At 35.7% G+C, this 25,602-nt stretch overlaps 1 long non-coding RNA gene and 1 pseudogene across 1 annotated transcript; both read right to left on the bottom strand.

Moving 5' to 3' along the window:
- Window positions 1–6,039: 6,039 nt before the first annotated feature.
- Window positions 6,040–6,741, bottom strand: LOC142621125 (uncharacterized). Its single transcript, XR_012841706.1, has 2 exons — window positions 6,550–6,741; window positions 6,040–6,454 (listed from the first exon to the last, which is right to left on the bottom strand). It is a non-coding gene; the product is annotated as an uncharacterized LOC142621125 (long non-coding RNA).
- A 6,677-nt stretch (window positions 6,742–13,418) lies between these two features.
- LOC142618287 (purine permease 3-like) lies at window positions 13,419–16,802 on the bottom strand (annotated as a pseudogene).
- Between the last annotated feature and the right edge of the window lie 8,800 nt (window positions 16,803–25,602).

Here is a 25,602-nt window from a genome sequence, read left to right as displayed (position 1 = left end):
CGGATGTTACGCCGAAAGCGCATTTGCGAGGGTTCATTTTAAGCTGATACTTTCTTAAGCGGTTGAACACGGATCGCAAATCTACCAGATGGTCTTCCCCCCTTTTTGTTTTAACCACCAGATCATCGACATAACACTCCACGTACTTATGAAGTACATTATCAAAGATCTTTTGCATGGCTCGTTGATAAGTAGCACCAGCGTTCTTTAATCCAAAAGGCATTACTTTGTAACAGTAAATACCTTTAGGGGTACGAAAAGTTGTGAACTCTTCATCCTTAGGATTCATTCGAATTTGGTTGTAACTAGAAGAGCCATCCATGAAAGATAAGGCTTCATGACCAGTAGTGGCGTTAACCATGATCTCAATGATAGGCAACAGAAAATCATCCTTGGGACATGCATTGTTCAGATCACGGAAGTCAACGCACACCCGGATTTGTCCATTCTTCTTTTTGATAGGGACGATATTAGTGATCCACTCTGGATACTGTACTTCACGGATGAAGCTTGCCTCAATTAGCTTATTGACCTCAGTTTCTATTTGAGGGATAAGCTCCGGCCGAAAGCGTCTTTGAGCTTGTTTTACTGGGTGCACGCCCTTCTTTACTGCCAAATGGTGTAAAACAATACTTGGATTAAGCCCAGGCATTTCTTTGTAAGTCCAAGCAAACACATCTTTATATTCTACCAGGAGCTGGAGGTATCCTTCTTCTTCTGCAGGAGTGAGAAGGGCACTGATGAAAGTTGGTCGAGGTTCTTCAGTAGTTCCTAAATTGATCTCTTTAAGTTCATCAACTGTAGCCTGTACTCCATCTTCCAAGGCTAGGGGAGCTTTATCGACCTCATTCTTTGCGGCTTCATCATCTGACAGTGTATCTTCTTCTACTGTAATATGAAACGAGGATGATACTTCTTCATTTTGCTCATTGTGGACGAGTGACTGACTTGTGTGTACAATCGTTCGCCTTTTGACTTTGAGAGCTCCTTCAGTGCTGATATCCAAGATAAAGTTACGCTTCATGCGTGAAGGAATACTACTACGAATCTCATCATTAACTTTCTCCTCCTTTTGGTCCTCAAAGTTTATTGAGCTTTGAGAGCAAGTATCAATGGGCCTTTTTGTTGCCCTCAATCGATTAAAGACTGATCCACACGCAAAAGTGTCCCGACTTTGCGTTAAACAAGCCGTATTCAACCTGTCAAACACTGTAATTCGTGACGATGAAGCCTTAATGCGATCGAAAACTGAGATGCGTGATGAAGAGTGATCTTTTCTTTGATTCGAACTTTCATCAACCTTTACTGTTATGTATTGGGAACTTGAAGCATTGCTTCTTTTATTGATCCATATTTGAGCCGGTGGTTCTGGAGTATAACCTATTCCGGTCTTTGGGATAGGAATTTCATGCCCTTCAAGTCGCATTTTCCCTTGCTTTTTACTAAGGCCTTGCATCTTTTCTCCGGTGGCTTCTGGAATTAGTTTCCCTAGGCCGCTTTGTTTTGAGAAATCATAGCCTGCTTTGGCTAATAGCTTATATGACTTTGGGTCAAACCATTCTTTCGTCCGTTTACTTGGTAGAATACCATGCTCTGTCAAACTTTGTGAAGACCTCACGAATCCATTTAGTGGCTTTGAGGGCAAAGGATTTGTGGATGAAGTTAAAGGCATTACATGATTTTCTTTCAATATGGCTACATCCTTTATCGTGAGCTTTGTAGGAGGTCTTCGCATATCCATTATAGATTGAAGGCATTCCGTGAATGGTGATTGTCCGTTTTTGCGGCGTGACAATGGTACATAACGGAGGAATGGAGGGTTATTGGAAGACGTAGAACTTTCATCCGCTCTCTCTGAATTGCTAGTAGACTCACTAGACTGGTTATTCCCATATCGTGGATCTTCCATTGGGGAAAGAATATCCTTTCTAGTGATGAATTTAACATGCTTCTTTTCACCCTGCTTGCTTTTCATGGACGCTACTTCAACTGGGAGAACTTCATTAGGGATATCATCTTCTACATAAAACTTCGCGTCAGCAAAGTGAGCTTCAGTTTCAGAAAAAGGCTTCAAGTCAGCATCTACTTTCTTTATTCCACCTTGAAGATACTTGAAACATTGGTGCAAAGTTGACGGCACTATTCCGTTCCCATGGATCCATGGACGTCCTAACAACATGTTGTAGGTTGTCTTGGCATCAATGACATGGAACAAAACATTGCTTGTCAATTCTCCAATAATTAACTCCAAGTGTATCATGCCGATGGCACATTGTCCTCCTTGGTTAAAACCTTGTATAACCAAGTGACTGTGTGATAATTCCTCCATAGCAAGACCAAGTCGTCTCATTGTCATTTTCGGTAATATATTAATAGCTAAACCTCCATCAATGAGAATGCAATCAATCTTTTGTTCACGAGCATAACCAGAGACATAAAGTGGACGATTGTAAGGCTTAGGGCCTAACAATAGATCCTCGTCAGTGAATGTCAAGTCTGGAGAGCACGCAAAACATTCCTGTGTTTGTTGAAGTGTATTGGTACAAGGAGTGTAAATCTTTGGCTCTTCAAGAGCTTGGATGATCCTTTCTTTCGGTGAGGTGGAGGATTGCGAGGGTTCAACTTTATCAATCCAAGATTTGAGTTGTTCTAAAGACGACAAAGTCTCATTTGAACTACCATGGTCAACACATTTTTGTTTTTCATCAACTTCACAACGAGAGACCGTGTGAACAGCCTCTGCTGACTTGTTTTGAAAGAATTTTATGGGGAAAAATTCTTCCAATGTGACAAGACTTCGAAATTTTTGGGTTTGTGCTGAATCATCACACATTTCCGTTCTTAGTCTTTCTTTCCTTTTATCATTCTTTCTTCTTAACTGCAGCTGAATTTGGTTTTGTGCTCTTATGGACTCTTGGGTGATCAAATGAAGAGGGAATGCTCGTCTCTTCTTCCATCTCTTACGAGTAACCAACGTCCAACCCTCTTCCTCATTGTTGACTTTTTATCATCATTTGAGTTATAATCAGATGCTTTTTGTGAGAGCTGAACTTGAACAGGTTCCAAAGAACCAAATCGGATGAACGTGGTATTCGCCCTCTGCTTAGTACTTGGAGACTTGCAACTAGGCGACCCGTAAGCAAATGTTACAAGGTTTGACTGAGCAACATCATTAACATCTAAGTCGATTTTCCTTTCCTTGGCTAGCTTCATGATGAGTTCTTTAAGAACAAAGCATTTTTAGATCGGATGACTTATGATGCGATGATACTTACAATAGTTCGGGTCATCAACCTTTCCTACTTCTTCCGGTCATTTGCATTCTGGCAATTCAATTAATTTCAAGTTGAGCAGTTGTTCTAGCATTTCGGGTATATCAGCGTCAAGGAAAGGATACACCTTTTGTTCCCATTCCTTGAGTGATGAGCGACGCGTCTCGCGTCGTTGGCCTCCCTCAAGCCTTTTCTCGTTAGCCTTTACATTTCCTGTTGAAATTTTGACTGGAGCAGGGTTGACATTCATGGAGTGTTTGACATTACTTTTCGTATTCCTGTCATTTTTCCTTATTTCTCGCCTTTCTTTCTTTTCTTCAGGTACGGGAGGTTTCATATTTTCATGGCAAGAGATACTCAATTCCATGTCATGCGCACGAGTTGCCAATTCTTCGAATGTTCGGGGCTTTACCCCTTGTAGGATGTATAGAAGTCCCCAATGCATGCCTTGGATGCACATTTCTACAGCAGATATTTCAGATAGTCTATCCTTACAATCTAAACTCAAAGAACGCCACCAACTGATGTAGTCAACAACGGGTTCGTCTTTCCACTGCTTAGTATTGGTAAGCTCTATCATGCTTACCGTGCGGCGCGTGCTGTAAAACCGGTTAAGGAACTCCCTTTCCAACTGATCCCAACTATCAATTGACTCAGGTTCCAAGTCTGTATACCAATCAAAGGCGTTCCCTTTCAGTGAACGAACAAACTGCTTTACAAAGAGGTCTCCTTGAGTTCCTGCGTTCTTACAGGTTTCTACAAAGTGAGCAACGTGTTGCTTAGGGTTTCCCTTGCCATCGAATTGCAAGAACTTGGGGGGTTGATACCCATTTGGCATTCTCATATTGTCAATGCGCTTCGTATAAGGTTTTGAATATATGAGAGAATGTGTAGAAGAACCTCCATATTGTGCTCGTATGGTGTTCGTTATCATGTCCTGCAGTTGTTGGACAAATATCGAGGCCATTGAGGTGGAATGTCCTTGTTGAGAAATGCCTTCACCTCCTTTTCCTTTATCACCCCTAGCGTTTTCTCCCTTCAAGGTAAAGCCAAGAGGGTGCTCAAGGTCTAGGTTTGATTCACCCGAATCTTGGACTTCCAGTTTGTTCATCAGGGTTGCAATTTGGACATCTTTATCTTCAAGTGCTTTTGTGAGAAGGGTGACCCTTTGTTCCATTTCAGCCATCTTTTCTTCCACAGTAGAGGTGTTGGTCATCATTACTGGCATGACCTCTAGATATGATGGAGAAAACGATGAGACAGGATGAGTCAAAGGCATTTTGTTCCTTAGGCTTCTCATCATGGGTGAAGAGTTGATAGAAAAGGTCTTTGTTGGGGATGATTCATCATTGATCTCAAAATCCTTCGAGATAGATGAATCCTTATCAGTAGCTTTCCTTTTTGCAAGAAAGTCTAGAGAGATGATATTATGAAGCTTGCTTTCTTTGGTTGATTGGGGTTGCGATTGATCAAGAGCTTTGGATCGACTACGAGTGATTGGGCTGACATAATCATCCGCAACAGAAGCATCCATCATTCTTGTTAGAAGCCATCGAAGCTAGTAGCAGATCAAATTTCTTTTCTTTTGAAGGAGAAAGAGATGAGAGGCAGAGATGTCCCACTGGGCGTGCTAGAATTTGTAGACGACTAAATTTCTTAGTTCAAAATAAATCAAACAAGTAAAAATAGTTTCACAAATGCGAATTTGTATTGATGAATATGTGGTACAATTCTCTGTAATTACAAAAGAGTGATCCTCTGATTCGATCTCCTTGAAAGATTTATTGATTGGAATTGTGGTAATGTGATTTTGATTTGAACACAAGATATCCTTCAATTTGGCTGAGGAATTGATCGAAGATCTTTGAAACGGAATTACAATAAATCTCTAGCTATGAGCTTGTTAGAAATTCTTTGTTCTTCGTGTTCTTCGTGTGTTCTTCGTGTTTGAAGGTTTGTGGTGGAAATTCTTCAGTACTTTAGAGGCTTGATTCCGTAGAGCTTCGTTGATTTATGGTTTGTTGAGGTTTCTGGAGGCTTTTGAGCTTGATTCTAGTGACCTTTGAGACTTGGACGAGTAGTTTGGATGATTTTGCTTTGAATGTTGTCTGTATTCGAGGTTAAAGTTCTTGAAATTCTTGGAGGTTTTGGGGTTTGATTTCGGCAGAACTTCTGGATTTCTGAACTCAAGATATCTTCTTCCTTCTCTCTGTCCTCCTAAATGTCTTAAGAAGGCTTCTATTTATAGGAGTTTAGGGGTGGGTGAGCGACACGTGACGGAGTCTGATTGGTGACACTTGTCACAGCCTGATTAGTCCGCTTATGTCATCGCTTACACGTGCTAGATTGCTTGTGTCATCGCTTACACGTGCAGGGCTGCTTGTGTCATTGCTTACGCATGCTGATGCAGTTTCATGCCTTTATTTCAATGACACTTGGCAAATTTCTATTAGAATCTTAATAGTGATGGCAAAACCTAGCATCAGTACGTGGCGCTTCGTAATTGGTTGTATTTTATAGACTTGGTAGTATAATGTGTCAGCTTGTGATAGGTCGGGAATTTTCCCTCTCTACAAACCCTCTGCCCTACCCTCACATCCTCACGCACTGAAAAGAAAATCAAATTAAACAAAAGGTACAAGCTTGAAAAGAAAATCGCTTCAAATTGGATCATCATTCTCCTTTTATTTTCCCAATCTTTCTCGGCATGCAAATAGCACTATCTAAACAACAAAATTAAAAAAAAAAAAAAAATAAAAGGGCCTAATTTATTAAGCATTTTCCATTTCTTGCACTTTCTCGGCATCCAAACAAATCACCAAAACAGGAATAGAATCGAAAACTTAGAGATTTTAAATTTCAGAAAAAAATAAAAATAAAAATCGAACCGTGGAGACAGCTTTGATAACATGCGATGAAGAGCTGGAAGAGGAGAGCAGGTGGGTGTGTCGTCTTGTTGTTGTCGTGGTCAAAGCAAGCAAATTGGAAGACGGCTTGAGAAGACCGCCATGAACGAAGTACGAAATCTGAAGCTTCGGGTCCTTTAGCAGAGCCGTATTTGCAATTAACAAAACCCAATTCAAAGACCCAATTCATTGTTCCATTCCCCATCAAATTGTTGAAGCTCCTGAAAGAGTTTTGAGCATGCTGGAGATGGGTTTGGAGTGGCTGATCATTTTGTACTAGTGGAAACCATCAAAGATCATTTTGAAAGATCAATTTTTGTTACAAGTCATACAAACCCAGAAAAAAAAAAATGGAACTTTAATAGTATTACCTCTATTTTAAATTTAAATTTTGATTTGGTGTTGTTTAATTGGTCACCACCCAATGAAAAATGCTTGATAATAGCTGGCTTCATGTGTCCCCACGACTCTGATCAAGTTTTGATCTTATTGGAGAAAGGCGTTACGGTGGCATGGGGACGGCGGTTTTTCTAGGGAGCTGCTAAAATGGGTTGAGAAAGAATGAGAGGGTACAATGTTAAACGTGGCTTATTTTTAAGCCTTGGATTTGTTGTTAGCCACGTGTCTCTCATTTGTGTAAAAATGGGAGACAACAGGAGAAAAATTTCTCCTAACATGGTGCTCATGTATGGGTCCTGTACAAAAAGTACAAATTTTTGAGTTATGAGAAGTTGGAATCAGTGTGTCAAACGTGCAACCTTTAGGAAGTTGGGGTATATTAAATGACAAGTGATGAGTGAAGATTTTTTTTAAACCAAACAGTCCCTTAATCACTAGTAACTAGTAAGCCACTAAGATAATGTTTGAAGCTTCTCTATAAGTTGGGGCCCTTGCCTTTTTTTTTTTTTTTTTTTGAGAAAGTTTTAATTTAAGACACTAGTCAGTTTTAAGTGTAGGCAATGTTTGAATCCCAGATCTCTTATTTAACCACTAGAGACTTTACCAGTTGAGTTAACTAGAACCCACTGGAGTTATTGCTTTTGATATTCTCCCATTATCCTATAATGGCCTTTAAGAGCATTCGTTAGCACCCTAAATACTAAAAAAAGTAGCACCCTAAATACTTAAAAAAGAGCTACATTTGGTGAGCCATAGCTGCATTTGCTTTTGCTTGTTACTACACTAAATTACACTAAACATTAAAAAATTATTCTTAATTCAATTTTCTCTCTCTTCCATGCATAAAGAAATACTAATAAAGAATAAAAAAATAGAGAGTTAAATTTTCTCTCCCTTCCATGCATAAAGGAATACTAATAAAGAATATAATTTTTTTTTAAAATGAAGTGGTATAAGAATAGGGTATGGGATGTAATGTATATTGTTAAGTGATATATTAAAATAAATAAAGTAGTTTTTTGATGTGTTAAATGCTAAATTATTTAGCAAACCATGCTAAATTATTTAGCAAACCGTGCTAAATTTTTAGCAGAACGGATGTGAATACTCTTGCTCCATATTGCTGCTTCCCTAGTAGGAATCCTCATTGATTTATGTTATAATTTTTTTAATGTACGTAACATTTTTGAAAATATATATCAAACTAGCTTTTTGTCACATATTTAGCAAAAAAGCTACCAAAAACTATATCTTTTGATTAAAATAAATAATGCAAATAAGTTATTGAAAATTATAAAATACGTAAACAAGTAACGTTGAGTTAATTTTGTTGCCACTGCTAGCACCTTAATATTTCATTACTTAGTAACGTTTCAATTGCAGCTTGCATGGGTGGTTGTAGACTAAAATATACTTAAACTTAGAATTGTTTTCATTATGGCCATTTTTGTTTTAAAATTTTATTTTGGTCTTTAATGTTTGATTTTATTTTTCTTGCAGTCCATTAATGTTCATAATATGCTCATCCATAATACGATTTTCTCATTACAATAATGAAATTATTGTATTTCACAAAATTTTAGAGGTACCATTTTTTGAAAGAGTTAAACATGAAAGGCACTTACCGACTAACAAAAATGCCAAGAGCCTTATAGTTGTTGGGTGCAAAAGGCACCCTACTTGGAGTTGAATCAGAATGTACTAGGAGAAGGACCTATCCGATGTGAAAGAGTAGATACATGTAATGGAAACATGATAGCTCAACTAGTTACCACTTTCTAATATTTCCAAGACCTTCATGGTTTAAAAACCCTGTCCCTATTGTAATCGAATTATCAAAAAGATTACTAACAAAAATAGAATATGAAATCATAATAAAAATGAAAAGCCAGGATAAAAATTTTAAAATGTAAAAAATCAAGGAAATAAAAAAAAGAATAAAGTTTCTCTACAACTAAATGTGAATTTTGAAAAGCTAACCATTGAATTGCATGTTCTTCATATTCTTAACTCACATGTCAAATTTCGTTCAAATCAGGTATTATTTATTATTCGATCAATAAACTTATTTTTTAAGTATAATTTTTTACCACAAAAATTTGAAATTTAAATATGTGATGATATAGTTATTTATTTTTGATTTTTTTTAAAATTTTGTGAGTATAGAAGATATAATAAGTATATGCAATTTAACGATTAGATTTTTAAAATTGACATATAAAAAACTATTGGAAGAATTTGAAGGATAGTTTGGAGAGAAACTTAAAAAAAAAAAAAACCAAAGTGTAAGGGAACAAACTTTCTTTTGTTTTCAAAAACTGGATATAGATATTTTTTTAAAAAAAATTTAATGTTTTTTTAAAAAACTAATTTGAATGTATCCGCGAGTGTTATTTTTAGCCACGAGATACTTCTTCTTTCTTTACTTTTTTTTTGGGTAACTTGGTTGACCTGAGCAGCTGACTTCCCTTTGCGTGCTCCTACAATTTGAACATTGAAGTGCTAATAAGAATTGTTCTATTATCTAAGTAGCTCACTCGCTTGCTGCTGAGATTTCAAGAGAATCAAACCATAGACTTCCAGTTCACAGTTGTTTGCTTTTGTCGCCTGGTATGCTCTCTCTCTCTTTCTCTCTCTCTCTCTCTCTCTCTCTCAATATTTCTTTATGGAGAGTGACTACCTCAAATTAAGTTAATTTCCCTACAATTCTCCTATAATTCCTATCCATCCCCATTAGGAACCACCAGGTCTCTAACAAAGGGGGAAGTGGCCATAAAGGTAATTAAAGGTGTTTGAACCAAAGCCCTTTAATGGTGCTAGGAATGCCAAAGATTTGGAGAATTTCCTTTGGGACGTGAAGCAATACTTCAAGGCTGCTAGGATGTTTGATCAAGAGAAGGTGATGATTACTAGCATGTATCTTTTAGGAGATGCTAGGTTAGGGTGGAGAACTTGTGTGGAAGATGATGCAGATGCTGGTAGAGGGAAAATTGACTCCAGTTCTTGCCTATCAATACTGTCTGGGTTGCAAGAGATTTCTTGAAGAAATTGAAACACACTGGTACGATGCAAGAATATATCACGACATTCAGTTCTTTGATGCTAGATATTAAGAATATGTCTGAGGAGGACAAGCTATTCAATTTCATGTTTGGTTTACAACCTTGGGCACATTTGGAATTAAAGAGGCAAGCTGTGTGTGATCAGCTTGCTGCAATATCTGCTGCAAATGCCTTTGTGGACTACAAATACACTAAGCCTTGTGGGGATGATGAGAAGCGTAAGTCCAAGGACAAAGGCAAAGACAAACAGAAGAAAGATGGCAAGAAGAACAAGGATAAGTAGAAAAAGACTTAAGCTAACAAGAGTAAGTGGGAGAGTTCTAACTCTCAACAAAGTAAAGAACAACCACAATTTAATGTAGACTGTTTTATCTACAATGACCCTCATCAAGCAAGAGACCACCCTAAGCATGAGAGACTTAATGTAATTAAAGTACCATAGAATTATTTAATTTTATTTAGAACATGAGTATAACTTGTGCTTATCACCAAATTTAATTGTATGTTCACCTTTTGTTCATTCTCTTGAGAAACAAACTCAAACTTTATATTTGATTAATTTATTTTTCCCCATATATAGGACCAACATTTTACCCCTTCATAACTAAATTATAATTAATAATTCAAGATATATTAAGGGCATATTTGATAGACTGTAATAGACACTGTAATGTAATAGTTATTCCTATGGTTTAGCTATTTTTTAGTTTGGTTAAGTTTTTATTATATGGAATAGTTATTCTTTATGAATGACTATTCTTTAACATGAGGAATAATTATTCATCTCTAAAAGTACTGTAATAATTATTTCTTAATAGTGTGTAATAATTTCTAAAATTAATATATTTTCAAATAAACAAACTTTCCATATGTATGTATCAATTATAAAAATTAAAAATCATAAAAAAGAACTCAGCTCTCTCTTAAATTAATTTTTTTTTAAAGAAAATATATTTATATGAGTAAGATATTTCTTAAAATAAATCTTTAGTTTTATTCTAAATTACAAATCACAACCAAACTTATAAATATGGTTAGTTATTTCGTAATTCCATTACAAAATATTTTATTTTCAATAATAAAGATTACAATTTAAGTTGCAATTCTCATTCAATGTTCTAAACATACCGAAGATAGGTTTGTTGAAAATGCAAATGCTTCAAATTTTAAATTGACACTGCGTGGATGATAGCTGGTGTCTATCATTACTCTAGTTGACAGAATTAATGCATGTGGCAGGTGAAAATTTAAAATAGGAATTGCAGTTTCCTAATAATGATGTCTTTTAATGAGATGGAAAACAATAGAGGAAAAATATTACTACAAATTAGCTAAAATGAGGTATAAAGAAATAAATATTGGAAAAAGTTAACTGATGTTCTAAAAATGAGGGTCTTTTGAAAAGTGAGGTTATTTTCCCTAAGGAGGTAGGCAGTGGGAATCCTAGGGGCATGCCTGCGTGCACGCCGCGCTGCATCGTCCCGCACTCCAGCAAAATTGACTTGTGCCTTTTCCCATTTTTGTGTCCCTAAATTCATTCCATGATTTTAGAGGAGTTTTCCAGCAAGCGGCTCGGGATTGAGATCTTTTAGAGTTCCTAGGGTACTCTACCATGTAGAGTTCTTTTAATGTTAACCTTTCATTTATAATAAAAGGTCTAGATTTTGCCATATCATTAATCCACTAACAAATCTACAAAAATAATGATTTTAAAAAATAATTGCTCATAAATGATAGGTATTACCTTAAATGCAAATAGTGGCTATGACATTGCACCATTAAATGCAAAAGAAATTTGCTTATTTAGAAAATTGATTATTATGCACATAGGCCAAGAAGCATATATATATATATATATATATATATATATATATATATATATATATATATATATATAATTGATATATGAATGGCAGAGACACCTGAGTTTTCATTCCAATTTTTTTAGTCTTCTATTAATTTTATTAAAATTAAGCATATAAATGTTTTTCGTTTCTTTTCAAGTACATGATTGGCACTTAGGATCATAAAATATAATTTTTCTATGTCCTATTTCAGTCGAACCTATGCTTTGAAATTAACAACCAAAATGATTTAAGGAACAAATTGAAAAATGAAGAGGGGAAGGAGAAGATGACTTCATGTTTTCTTAGAGACCTGCTTTAGGTAAAAGAGGTAAGGCAATAATTATCATTTATGAGTAGTTATTTTTTAAACCATTATTTTAGGAGATTTGTTAGTGGATTAATGGTATGGAAAAATTTGGACCTTTTATTATAAATGAATGGTTAAGATTAATAGAACTCTACATGGTAGAGTACCCTAGGAATTCTAGATGATTTTAATCCGATGTTCTAAGGGTATTAGCTTATAAAATACTTATAGAAGTTTTTTATGGGAAAAGAAAAAAAAAAATTTTGACATCTTTTTATATTTTTCATAAAAGTGGAATAATTTTTTTTTTCTAAAAATAACTTATTAATAAATTTCTTAATGACACTCGTTAATCAAATTTATAAATAATTAATGATGTTAATTGTTAGATTTTCTTCAATGTAAAAAATTGTGTATCTTGAGCCAATCTTGTTTATATTGTTAGACTTGATTAGATAGAATTATTTTCTTTTATGAAGATGATTTTTCAAAAAAGAGGGGTAAGGAAGATGGTACAATCTTCACCTTATTTGCAGTCACAATATTTGACTTGGTAGGTTAGAAACCAAACTTTATTTGAAGGCCACTTAAAAATAGTATTAAGAAGTATTTATAAATTTTAAGGACTACGTATTTGCTTGGGAAACTGTGTAATCTTCTGAACAAGAAGGTATTACATGTTTCCGGTGCATGTTACATGTACTCTTCGGAAACATGGTGAAGTTTTTCCTTCTGAACTTACTCTTTGAATCCCTCCCTAGTTAGATTGTTATAAATTTAATTTTGATGATGCCATTCAACCCAACTTCTCCATCACTTCGCATTTTGTTGTTGCGCGCATAAGCTCAACTTTGTCTTTCCTGAGGGAGACTCCAAGCCAATAATGGATGAACTAAACAATTTCTCCTCACTTGTTCATGCTCTTGAGGCCTCCATTGCTTTTGCATGAGCCACTTACCATCTCCTCTCTTTCGTCTTGTGTCTTTGTACATGATGATAGAGATGGGTTGGCCCATCTTTCTTCTCTTAATTATCCTTATGCATGTAAAAGAAAGGATATTCCAACCTATATATTTATTAATTTTATTAGAAATTTGAAATCTATATATTTATCAAACCTATAAATAAATATATTGTAGGTGTACATATGAATATCTAGTTTTGAGCCTACTTTTATTGAAAATATAAAAAATTGTCAAATAAATCAGATGTTTTTAAATGTGTTTTCTAAATTAATGCCTTTAGGATATTCATTGACTTTTTCTAACATATAGTATTATTGGGTATACACATGTATAAATAAAGTCTTATATTGAATAATAATGACAATAATAAGTGTTTAATATAATATAGAATAGGTCTTCCTAATGTGATATCTTTTTGACAGTTTTAGGCCTTGTTTGGTGAGTGAGTTTTAATTCACATTTTCACATTTTAAATAATATTACACACATTTTCACACACTTTTTCACCTACACATATATCAAAAACACTCAAACAACATAACTCAAACTCCTCTCCTAAACACTCCCTTATTTTCTAGAAGATATCTCTTGGTGCAGACCTGTATAGTACATCCTACCAGAAAAAGAAGAAAAGAAAAAAAAAGAAATACAACTTTTACATCATGGATTGAGAATTTGAGGCATTTCAGCCTCTTGGTCTGGGATCTGCCTCCTTGCCTTCTTGCTATGTGTTATCTCGCCATAAAAGTATGAAACAAATCCCCAACTACACAGTGCAAGAGAAACTCCTTTTTCTGTAGTAAAACTTTCTTTGTAGAAAAAAAAGGCTAAGACCTCTATCACTGGGAGCAGAACCGCAATTATAATACCAGATAGTAAAGATGAAGCACAAAAAATTACTCCTATTGCTCCCAAGAAGAAAGCCTGCCAAAAAATTGCGCTAAACACTAGAATCGTGTAGTACCTTGTTTCCCCAAGCCCAAATTCCATTGCCTCTCTTGGAATTGCCTATACAATACATACATCATCATCAAATACGTGTTGGTGAATTTAAATATTTAAATAATTAAAATTAAATTATTAATTAACTACTTAAATTAGGATAAAGTGTAAATGCACTTTTAGTCCTTACATTTTGGGGTCGTTTCTATTTTGGTCCATATATTTTCATTTTACCACTTTTAGTCCCTAAATCAATTAACGTGTTCTATTTTGGTCTTTACCGTTACTCACTTAACAGAAATTGCTGACGTGGCTGACGGTACAGTAAAATAATAATTAAAAAATCTATTTTGGTATTAAAAAATTTCCACATCAGCATTTAAATTAAAAAAAAAAAATTTATTAATTTTAATTAAATAAACAAAATTAAAAACAAAAAATCATATTAATTGAGATCTAAGAGTGCCTTGAACAAGAACATTAAGAAGACAAACCCAGATCTAAGAACACAAACCCAAAAATTAAAATTAAAAAAAAAAAAACAACCATTCAAGATCGTAAAAAACGCAGATCAAAAACCATAGATCAAAAGCCAGATCAGGCCCACCTGACACAGATCAAAAACCACACATCAAATCAAATCAAATAAAAAGTTTGTATGATAGTCAAGAAAATGAATAAATCTCTTTTATTCAGCTGAACCAACATTCATCATCTGCTTCCAATACCCAAGAATTCATTTTTCCATTTCTTTTCATTGTTCTTTGGAACCAAACAAAGCACAACTAGATCAGCACAAAAAAAAATTCATTCTTTCGAAAACCAAATAAACCCCAGCAATTAATTTTCTTTCTAATCATTCCATTTCCCCAGCAGACAAACAGAGCACAAGAAACTCAACAAAACCAAAAATTTAGCTAAAAAAGAAGAAACCTAGATCGGAAAGAAAAACCCAAGACGGATTGCAAACCCACCACCACGGCGCCGGATTTGAGCAAAGGAGATTGAAATGTCACCGGATCTGACGGAGGAAGTGACTAAAACACACACCCATAACAATGGTGGTGACGAACGTGAAATCGGAGATGATGGCTCTGATGGACGAGGAGCGCCTTGGAGGCCGAGATGAACGCCATCATCGACCCCCTCCTCCTCCTCCGCCGCAGGATCCAAATCTGGATCCGGGGTTGGGTCGGGTGGCGTGGCGCGGGCGCAGGCCTGGGCGATCCATTTAGGGAGATGGGTCGAAGGTTTGAGTGGGTTTGGGGATTGAGAGAGAGAGAGAGAAATGGTGAGAGAGAGTGTGATGTTCTGGGTTTGAGTGGCCGTGCATTTCTTGAGTTTGAGAGAGAGAGAGTGATGTTCTGGGTTTCTTGAGTTTCTTGTGTTCTGTTTGAGTGGCCATGCATTTTTCACTTTTGGGTTTGATGTTTGTATGGAGGGTTTGATTTTTCATGTGATGTTGCTAGAGATTGAGGGTTGGGTTTGGGTTTGTGTTATTTGTGTTTTGAATCTTTGAAGGTCTTTGTATTTTGTAGATCTGTGCCTTTTGATTTTGGATGTTTCTTGTTGGCATGTTCTTGATTTTGAGGAAGAACTCAGGATGATTGGGAAGAACATTATGTAATTTTTTTTTAAAATTTAATTAATTTAATTTCTTTTTTAAATAATCAGTTTTTATTTTTTTATTTAGTTAAAATAAATAAATAATTTTTTTTAATTTATAAGCCGACGTGGCATTTTTAATATTATTTTATTAGACACGTCAGCATTTAATGTGCCAACAGTAGATGTCGTTTGCCACATCAGCAAAGTGAGTAATGGTAAGGACCAAAATAGAACGCGTTAATTGATTTAGGAACTAAAAGTGATAAAATAAAAATGTAGGGACCAAAATATAAATGATTCTAAAATATAGAGACAAAAAGTGCAGTTACGCCTTAGGATAATTGAAAGTTTGAGTTCGTTAATGAGTCTAAAAAACCCTTTTGTGGAGATCAGTTTTTGGGTTTTCATGTATTTAGTAGCATCAGAAAATAACTACTCTCTTTTATCAATAAAAAATTATATATATTAAAAAATAACTTAAAGCAGCTTTATCTTATATCAAATTGAATAAAAAAAAAGAGTTAAGAGGCAATATATAGGAAGAATTGAAAACAACTTTATCTTATTTTTTAATACCAATTATAGGAAAATAATATAATATTTCCAAAAATATTAACTAATATAAGAAAGTGAGATAGCTTTTTTAAAAATATATATTTTTAAAAAGACTCATATTTATTTAGAAAACATTACTATCAAAACAGCACAGTTCCATAATTGTAAAATCTTATAGGTTTGGAAGATGAATATATTTAATGCATCGCACAAAAGTAAAAAAGGATTGGAACATACCTTGAAGTCTTTGTTAATCAGCATCCCAACAGTGCAGAAAAGAGTTGCAAAAAAACACATAACAATCTGAAATTCCATCACCAGCGAATACGTAATTTCCTGCTTAGCCTTCTTGTACGACAACTCTATAAGTGGTAACACAAATCCATATAGCGCAGAAGCACCTAGAGTCATGAAGAACCCGGCAAATTACACGCTCTTAGATTCACCACTAGGGCGATCACTACTGGTATGTAAAGCCAAAACACTAGCTCCGATGGTAAGCAAAACCACAGCGTTGATGTTATAGGAAGTGAACTTTTGCCTCACCAAAAGGAAAGCAAAGATAGCAGTGAAAGCAAGCTGTGTGGCAATGATCAAAGAAGAGGTTGAGACTGGTAGGCGCTTGACACCGTAGGCGTAGAGATAGTCATCGAGGCCAGTGAGGACTCCTACAACGGCGTAGGCAATGAACAAAGTTGGCTTCATGGAGAAGAGCTTGGTGCTTCCGCCTTGTTTGGCACGGCGGCGAAAGTATGCGATTATGAGAGGGAAGAAAATTATGGGCCAACCACCAGTTTCAAGCCAACTTGAAAGCCAGACTCTGTTGCCACCATGGGTGAAGTAAAGTCGCATTATCAATGGACCGCCGCAATTGCCTAATGACAATAAGACACAGTTTAGTATGAGAAGAATCATGTTATCCTTACCTTGCTCAGCCATTACCAAGGTCTTTAATAATAGAAAACACACACACACTCTCTCTTTTCCACGTGGCTCTGTGTGTGCCTCTGTATGTGTGATTTAACAGCGTGGCTCTGTGGCTCTGTGTGTGCCTCTGTATGTGTGATTTAACAGTGATAAGTGATACCCAATAGTTGAAAATATATATAGAAAGCTGTAGAGGATGAGTGGGTAGAAAAGGTCAATGTATTTATAAGAATATTTTGGGAATAGGAAAAGATCCTGCTATTTCATGCCAGGAATCCTAATTGTTAATTATTACTGTATTAATTAAGCACATTACCTATACTAAGGGTCCGTTTGGATAGAGCTTATTGTTAAAAATTGAAAACTGAAAACTGAAAACACTGTACCAAAATAATTTTTAAATGTGTGAATAGTGTCGTGGGACCTATTTTTAATAAAAAAAATTCTGAAAAGTGAAGTTTGTGGGTCCCATGAACAGTACACGGGACCCACAAATGTGCTGAAAAGTCAGCAAAAGCGGGCTACTGTTCATGCACAGTGCATGAACAGTAACCTTTGTCCCTCCTGACCCGTGCAGCAGCAGAAAAAAAAAAAAAAAAAACGCACAAACGCGGACACAATAATTTTCATCCGTATCCAAACTCAGCCTAAGTGTTTTCGTGTTAGTTTACATGTTGATGGCTTATCTAATTTTTTGTTGGAAACTTTTAGTTGAAAGTTTGTTAATGAATATTATTGATTGATTTAATTTTATTCTGAAGCATAGCTTGAATTCACCACTAATTTGATTGCATGGTTAAGGGTGAGTTTGGTTGGGTTTTTTGAAAAAGTGCATAATAAAAAAGTTGAGTTTTCAAAAAGTGTATAATGAAAAAGTGTTTTTTCAAAAAGCTGAGTGTTTGGTAAAAGCTGTTAAAAAGTGCTTTTTAAAAAAACTGAGTGTTTGGCTAACACTATAAAAGTTGCAGTTTAAGGGATAAATTACCAAAAAGAACAATGTATATATAAGGGAGTTTATTTTATACTTAAATCAACTACTTCATCTACTTACTAAATAATAATAATAATAAAATATATATTATTGGTATTATTTTAATAATGTTTGGGCAATTATTCTTTTTTAGTGTCATAATTATTTGTTATTACCATTAATGACTTCTTATTAATATTAATTAAATCTAAATACTTTCATCATCATGAAGCACAAAATGAAAATGTAAAAAGATGATAAAATATACACCAATAATCCAAGTTTAAATTGTGCTATATAAAAATGTAAAAAGATATAAAATATATATCAATAACCCAAGTTTAAATTGTACAACACAAAAATGTAAAAAAGATGATAAAATACATACCAATAACCCAAATATAAATTGTACTACATGATATTATAAAATAAAAAAATACAACTACTAATTATTATCCCCCCAAATGGAATCAGTAATGGAATCACGAAGAACCACCATCGCAGGGTCTCTTAAAGATCCTAAGTTCTGCTCATAACTGCTACCTGCTTCACTATTATGTTCTCTTCTAGAAATTGAATCTTGATTGGCGTTTATGAACTCCCTATCATTTAGTCTAACAAAATTATGAAGAGCCATAGTAGGAGATACAATAAGTATTTGGATATGGAATGGAAAAGATGGCATGTTTCTGATAATTCTCTATTTATTCTTCCACACACCAAAAGTGCGCTCAATCACACATCGAAGAGATGAGTGAGCATGATTAAATTTTTCATGTCTAGTTCTAGGGCTTCCACCTCTCCTTCAAAAGTCCTGAAGATGGTCTGATATCCCTTTGTATGGTGTCAAACAGCCTTTCATCATTGGGTATCCAGAATCAACTACATAATATTTCATTAGACAAAAAAATTCAATTGTATTAACACACACACAATATGTCATTATAATGAACAATTGATTAACCAATTACAAACCTGGTGGTGGGTGCGGAAAGTTGTTACTTTGTTTACGAATAATATCAAGAAAAATGTGGGTGTCGTGTGCTGCACCTTCCCATCCAGGCAAAACAAATGTGAATAACATATCAAAGTCACATGCAGCCATCACATTTTGGGTTGGATATCCCTTTCTTCCAAAGTATGGAATGGACTTCTCAGTAGGTATAATCGCTATCACATGTGTGCCATCAATCGCACCGATGCAATCCTAATAAAAACATTAATAGTTTTCAGTTCCACATGCATTGTATTATCTTATAGACAATAACACTTATTCAAATATATAATAGTACACATACTTTGAAATGTGGCCAATAAATTGGATGGTCTTGTATTTTGGTTGGAACTTCACTAAAAGTTGGATCCGAAGGCTTTACATATGCAGCTGCAAAGCGAGCACCCAACAGAGTGATCATCTTCTCAAAATGTCTACTTATGGTTTCACCCGAATGCTGAAATAATTCTTGAACCATTCGGTTACATGTTCCATGACCAAGTATCACTAAACAGATTGCCACTAACTCTTCTAACCTTATATTCCTTGAATGTTGAAGTCCAAAGTCATGTTGTAAAACTTGACACAAATTATGAAACACCTCCTTTTTCATTCTAAACATATTGTAACACAAATTCTCATTACCTTCCATACAGTGTCTCAGCCAATCCCACCCTGTTTGTTCAGAATCATAACAAGGAGTCTTATTAATGTACTTATTGAAATACGTCACAACTGCTTCACAGGTAACTGTCACAAGCTGGTAAAACTCCTCGTCAGAATCTTCATTACTATCATCATCATCAGAATCACCGTCACTGTCATCATCACTGTCACTACTCTCACCATCACCATCATCATCATCATCATTGTTATCACCATCATTATTATTGTCCGCACCATCATTATTATTGTCAGCATTGTTATAATTACCACCATCATGATCATCACAATAATTTCTGTAATCCCCATCCATTAATAGTTCCATAAAATGGCCACTCTCATGAGTACCATTATAATCATCCATATTGGTTTAAGCTACACAACAAAGTAACAAATACTCAATCAAGACAATTCAGAACATCAAGTACATAACACTGTAATGAAAATTTCAAATGTGTTTACATTACACATATATTAGTCCAAAGCTAATACTAAATATCACATAACTTAGTTTAAAGTTAATACAACATAGCTAATACAACATAGTTAATACAACATAGCTAACTTAGTTTAAAGTTAATACAACATAATTAATACCACATAAGGTTAGTCACTTCTTTTGGTTATAAATCATTTCTTGTAGCCACTCCAGCTGTGACTCTGGGTCCTTGAAAGTTAGGAACATCTCCCTACGTGACCTTTTTAGTAAGATAATGAAGCTTGAACCACAAACGTACTTTCCACTCTAGGAAGTGCTCTCACAATCGCCATGACATTATCAATTGAACTTGGTGACTCTCGAGAAGTACCTTCAGACCTATTCTGACATACAGTTATTAATTGACTGATACGATTGTCCAACATTGCAACTCCTCCTATCTTCTTCTTTTTCTTCTGTGAGGGTATTGATTCACTAGTTCACTTTTGTCCTGAACTACGTGATTGACTAGTATGTCGTTGCTACAAACTATCAATGTCTAAACTCATGTCACATTAGTTATCCTTAAATTCGAAGCTACCATCTGAATCACCAGCACCCTCTTTTGGCATTGTTGGAGGTAATGTATCTGAATAAGGGGTCCATGCAGCTACCCCAGTTGCTGCAACATCCCTAAACATTATCTCAAGTTGTTCTAGATTCTATGGACCTTTCTCTCGAAATTTTTTAGCTTTGGGTAATTCCTACAAAATGTAATTGTAATTTCACTCATATAACAATAATATAAAAAAAAAACTATCTCCAACTAACTACATATTAATAAAATACTCAACTCACTTTCAACTTTAGGTCCCACCAATAATCAGGAGCAACAATCGTTCCCTTCACTACATCCCAACCTAAACTTGTGTCAAGATTCCTCAATTGTTCCCACACTCTCCAATCACCTTTTAATACATCCCACCTACTTTTTAATTGGTCCTTATCATAGTTTTGACCGGTCTCATCACAAAATTTGGTCACCAAATTGAACCAACCTTTGGTACTAAAGCTAGCACCTTTTGTTCTATTCCCGGCTTGAATTTGTTCCACATAAAGGTTACAAAAAGTAGTTGTCCACGTTGGTTTAATATCCCAATCTGCTCTAGCCTTTTTTACCTCGGGGTTGGAAGTGGTCTTTTTACCCATCTATAAAGTTAACCAACCATAAGAAATGCAAAAAATAGAATACATAATATTCCAATTTAGTGAACTAGTTACAAACATGATCTAATAATTCTAGGCTAAAGTTATGCCAAACCATAACAATCCATTTCATTTAAATTGGGTTTCTTTACCAAACCTACAAGAGTAACTCTTCTACTTCTATGGACCTTAATTTTTATTTATTTATTTTTTTTGTAAGTAAAGGATAATTTATTAGAGACGAATAGGAGTGCTTCAAGTATATGTATACAAGAGGTCCTCTTAAAAGTCTTGCACTGTATAGCTTACAAAAGTTTTGGTTTGGGGTCTGAAAATTAGAGGAGAAAAAAGAAAATATGTAGCTGTTGTCAGGGTGTGCATGCCCCATCAGCAGCAGCCAAACCGTGTGCATGCTCTGCTGATGTGGGGTGCGACTGCTGCTGATGGGGCATGCATGTGCAGCTGCACATGCATGCCCCAGCAGCAGTAGCCACTGCATCAGCTGCTACTGATGGGGCATGCGTGTGCAGCTGCACACGCATGCCCCATCAGCAACAGCCGCACCCCACTGATTTTCTCCTCTGATTTTCAGACCCCAAACCCAATCTTTTGTCTTTTTTTTATTAGAATTATGAGCTACAAGTCTACAAACCATTCATAGCAAGATTCAAACCACTGTAAATTCCAATCAACAAAAACAAATAACTAAACAAGTAAAGGAACAATACCCATTAATCTATAACAATAACTCTCTTCTGGGTTGCCGAGAAAACAAATCAAACACAACAAAAAACAAAAAATTTGAAGCAACCCAATACTTTAAAAATACATTCTTTTTTTATCTGTTTTAGCTTCCCAAAAATTGTGTGACTAATTACAAAAGAAAAAAAATTACAAAGCATCCACAAAGCATGTAGCTAATATTCAAACAGAGCATCCACAAAGCATCCTCAGTCAAACAAAGCATCCACAAAAGAAATAAAAATTACAAAGCATGTAGCGAAAAAAATTTTCAGTACCCGGCAAGAGAACAAATAGATCATTAGCAACAACAAAGCATGCAAGATCTAGAATTTTTTTTTCCCGCACTCGATAAAAAAAAAAGAAGAAAATTTTCAAATCAGTGTTGGTACCTAGTGGTTTTTGGTAGCAGATCAGTGTTGCTTGGTGTTTTTTTGATCAAATCTCTACCTTCAAAATGTATTTCTCAGATCAGAAAGTCTCATAAATAAATTAAAAAAAAAAAAAAACAGATTAGAGAAGACAAAGAAAGCAGAAGAAGAGGAAGAAGATTCACGGATGACTTACCACGGAGAGACTGGTAGCAGCACGGAGAGTGCAGAGCAGAGAAGAGATTAAGCACGGAGAGGGTAGAGCAAGAGAACAAATAGATCATTAGCAACAACAAAGCATGCAAGATCTAAAATTTTTTTTCCCACACTCGGTAAAAAAAAAAAAAAAATTTCAGATCAGTGTTGGTACCTGGTGGTTTTTGGTAGCAGATCAGTGTTGCTTGGTGTTTTGTTGATCAAATCTCTACCTTCAAAATGTATTTCTTAGATCAGAAAGTCTCATAAATAAATTAAAAAAAATACAGATCAGAGAAGACGAAGAAAGCAAAAGAAGAGGAAGAAGATTCATGGATGACTTACCACGGAGAGACTGGTAGCAGCACAGAGAGGGCAGAGCAGAGAAGAGATGAGACGCGTTGAGCTTCAGGGATTTTAGCGGAGCAAAGAGATGAGATGAGAGGAATGAGGGACAGCTGCACAAGAGAACTGATGATTTATCAATGGGTAATTTAGTAATTTTAGGACGAGCCCAACGGATAGCTGAAAACGTGCATGAACTTTTGTTTATGGAGCTCCAGAGCTCCATAATTGGATTGGGCGTTTTTGCCTTGGCCCAAAACGCAACTTTTACCCAAAAGTTGCGTTTTTGCTTCACCAAACGCTCAAAGAAGTCCAGCTTTTAAATAAAGCTGCGTTTCAGTCCCTAAAAGCCCAACCAAACGGGCACCAAATTTGATTGATTCTTTTTGAACAAATTGGAACTTTTTCACGTTCTTTTAGATTAATTTAATTATTTATTCTTTTCTCTCATAAAGCAAACGTTGTGAGTCTTGCGAGTAATATTTATTCTCTTACCTTTGATAAATATATATATATATATATATATATATATATATTAATATTTAAAAATTATATTAAAGTTAAATTTCATTTAATAATATTATTAGACTTTTTTTGAGAGAATTATATTATTAGAGTTGACTAGACAGAATAATTTCAATTTATGAATTTATAAAATTTGGACTCACAAAACTTATTTTGTAAAAACAATCATACATAATTTTACCTGAAATTTGATTTTTTTTTTGGTTTAATATCATAATTTTGTTGTCATTGCTTCTTAAGATCAAATCTAAAAACATATTAAATAAATATAAAATAAAAGCTGCACATAATCAAAAGAAATTATAAACATGAATTTGAATAAGGACACGACATACTTTCATGTCAATTATTGTTATCTCTTCTCCTTCATAATATTAGGAAAAATGTCGGCATGTCTTATTCAAACTCATAAAATATCATCAAAACTGCATCGAAACTAAAAGAAAATATGATAAGAACAATAAAGATTATCTTGGACAAATTATGAATTTGATTTTTTCTAATTCCTATATATAATTATGTAACTCTCAAATATGTCTCTGAAAATCCTGTTGAGTGTGTGGGTCAAATGTTGGGCTGGGCCGCCTGCTACACTAGGCCCAAAGATTTCTGGATCAGGGAGCTGTGACCGGTCCAAGAGCAACCCTCCTTGGTCCGTCTTGTACGCAAACGATGTCCCTGTTAATCAGGCTTTGATCACATATCCATGGCAGACAGAATTGTTACATTAACTACGGTAGACAGATACAATAAAAACAATAATGAAAATTCCTTTACGATTCAGACAGAAGTGAATAATGGGCTTTGATAAGGAATGTCCGTTTATGAATAATAACAAAAGGGTAGGTATTGAATGAACAACAATAAGCTTATTAAAAGAAACAAATGTCAGTCTGCTGCATAAGCTACGTTGTCAAGTCTAAGTCAAGAAGGGAATCACCTCTTCAACGCGATTAACCTCTCTGGTGGAGAAATTAACTGCTTTGAAGGGGCGGGCTTGAATGGTGTTCAGTGAGGTCCTTCTTCGTTACCAGAGAACATGGGTTGGAGAGGGAGAGGGAGATCGACCCATTTGGTACATGCCACCAACTCTGTTCTTTCTGTCTTTCTTTGCTCCTCTCTCTATTCCTGAGTTCTTTCCTTTCTTTTTCTTCGTTCTTACTCTTCTTTCTATTCTCTCTAATTCTTTCTCTCTTTTACCTTGATTTTTACTCTTACTGTTTTTTTTTATTTTAAATTCTTGCCATTATCCACCCAGAGGTTGCTCCCCCCTGCCGTGCACAACAAAGGCTCCTTATATAATGCCAGCCGCTTGACTTTTACCATTTTAGCCTTCAACCGTTTTTGTCTAGTGTGGGTCTGACCATTACTAACTGGCCAGTCACCCAGCCAGCGCCATTTACCTGCGCTGGTCGCGCCACTCCACCTCACCAAACAGAAGGCTCTTTTGTTTGTTTGCTTGCCGTGACATTCTTACCTGCCACGATGTAAATACTCTCTTTCTCTCCGTCCCTCATGGCATGCACCTAGTGGTTCCAACTCAGCTTTGCCTCTTTTGGGTGGTATGTCATCTTAGCAGGATGTTGCCTCCAAAAGAGCTTGAGCAGGAAACACGAAAATGAGATTTTTCCCCTCCCCACCGCCAGACCATGCCCTCTTACCTCTGACCCATGACCTCACCACTTCTTGTATTGGTTGGGTACAAGCTGGTGATGTCTGGGCCTTGCGTGTGCCTTACCTCCATGCTCGTTCAAATTTTGCCCGCTGCTCATGTGTCTGCTGCGGTCTGAAGGTCCATCTGCCCAGTCTGCTGTTCATCTTTGACCTCTTATGGCGTGAGCTGTTTTTCCAGACTTCTCATTTATGGCTTGCTTCTTTAGGGGCTGGGTCTTGCCCAATTGTGGGTTGTTGCGTGCTTTATTCTCAACCTTGTTATTTGCTTCCTCCCACATCATTCTGTTATGCCTGCCGTGAAGTTTGCTTGGCCTAGGGCTACTGGGCCTCTTCGGGCTTTTCTGTTTATTCCTTCTTTGAAGGCCCAATAAACTCATTGGGCCCTATACTACTTGCAGGCTTCCTCGTCCCTCCTATTTTCCTTTGGGCATCCTTGTCCTGTTTGCTTTCTTGGGGCATCCTCGGCCCTTTCCATTTCTATACTTCCCAAGGGCTTTTACCAACTCCTCAGCTTCCCTGGCCCAAGTGCTTCATACTTCATCCTTGGGGCTCATGGATTTTCCATTGCCCCTTACTCTCTTTATTTACATTGCTTTGGGCTTGCTGTGACAGTCATGGCCCATTCTCCCTTTTCTACATCCATACTGCCCATGGATTTTCTATTTCTCTCTTCCGGGCCTTCTTAGCCCCATTTACTTCTTCAAGGTCCA

The sequence above is a fragment of the Castanea sativa genome, chromosome 12 (genome assembly GCF_040712315.1).
Source record: "Castanea sativa cultivar Marrone di Chiusa Pesio chromosome 12, ASM4071231v1".
Lineage (NCBI taxonomy): Eukaryota > Viridiplantae > Streptophyta > Magnoliopsida > Fagales > Fagaceae > Castanea > Castanea sativa.
This window is presented reverse-complemented; position numbering and strand designations above follow the sequence as displayed.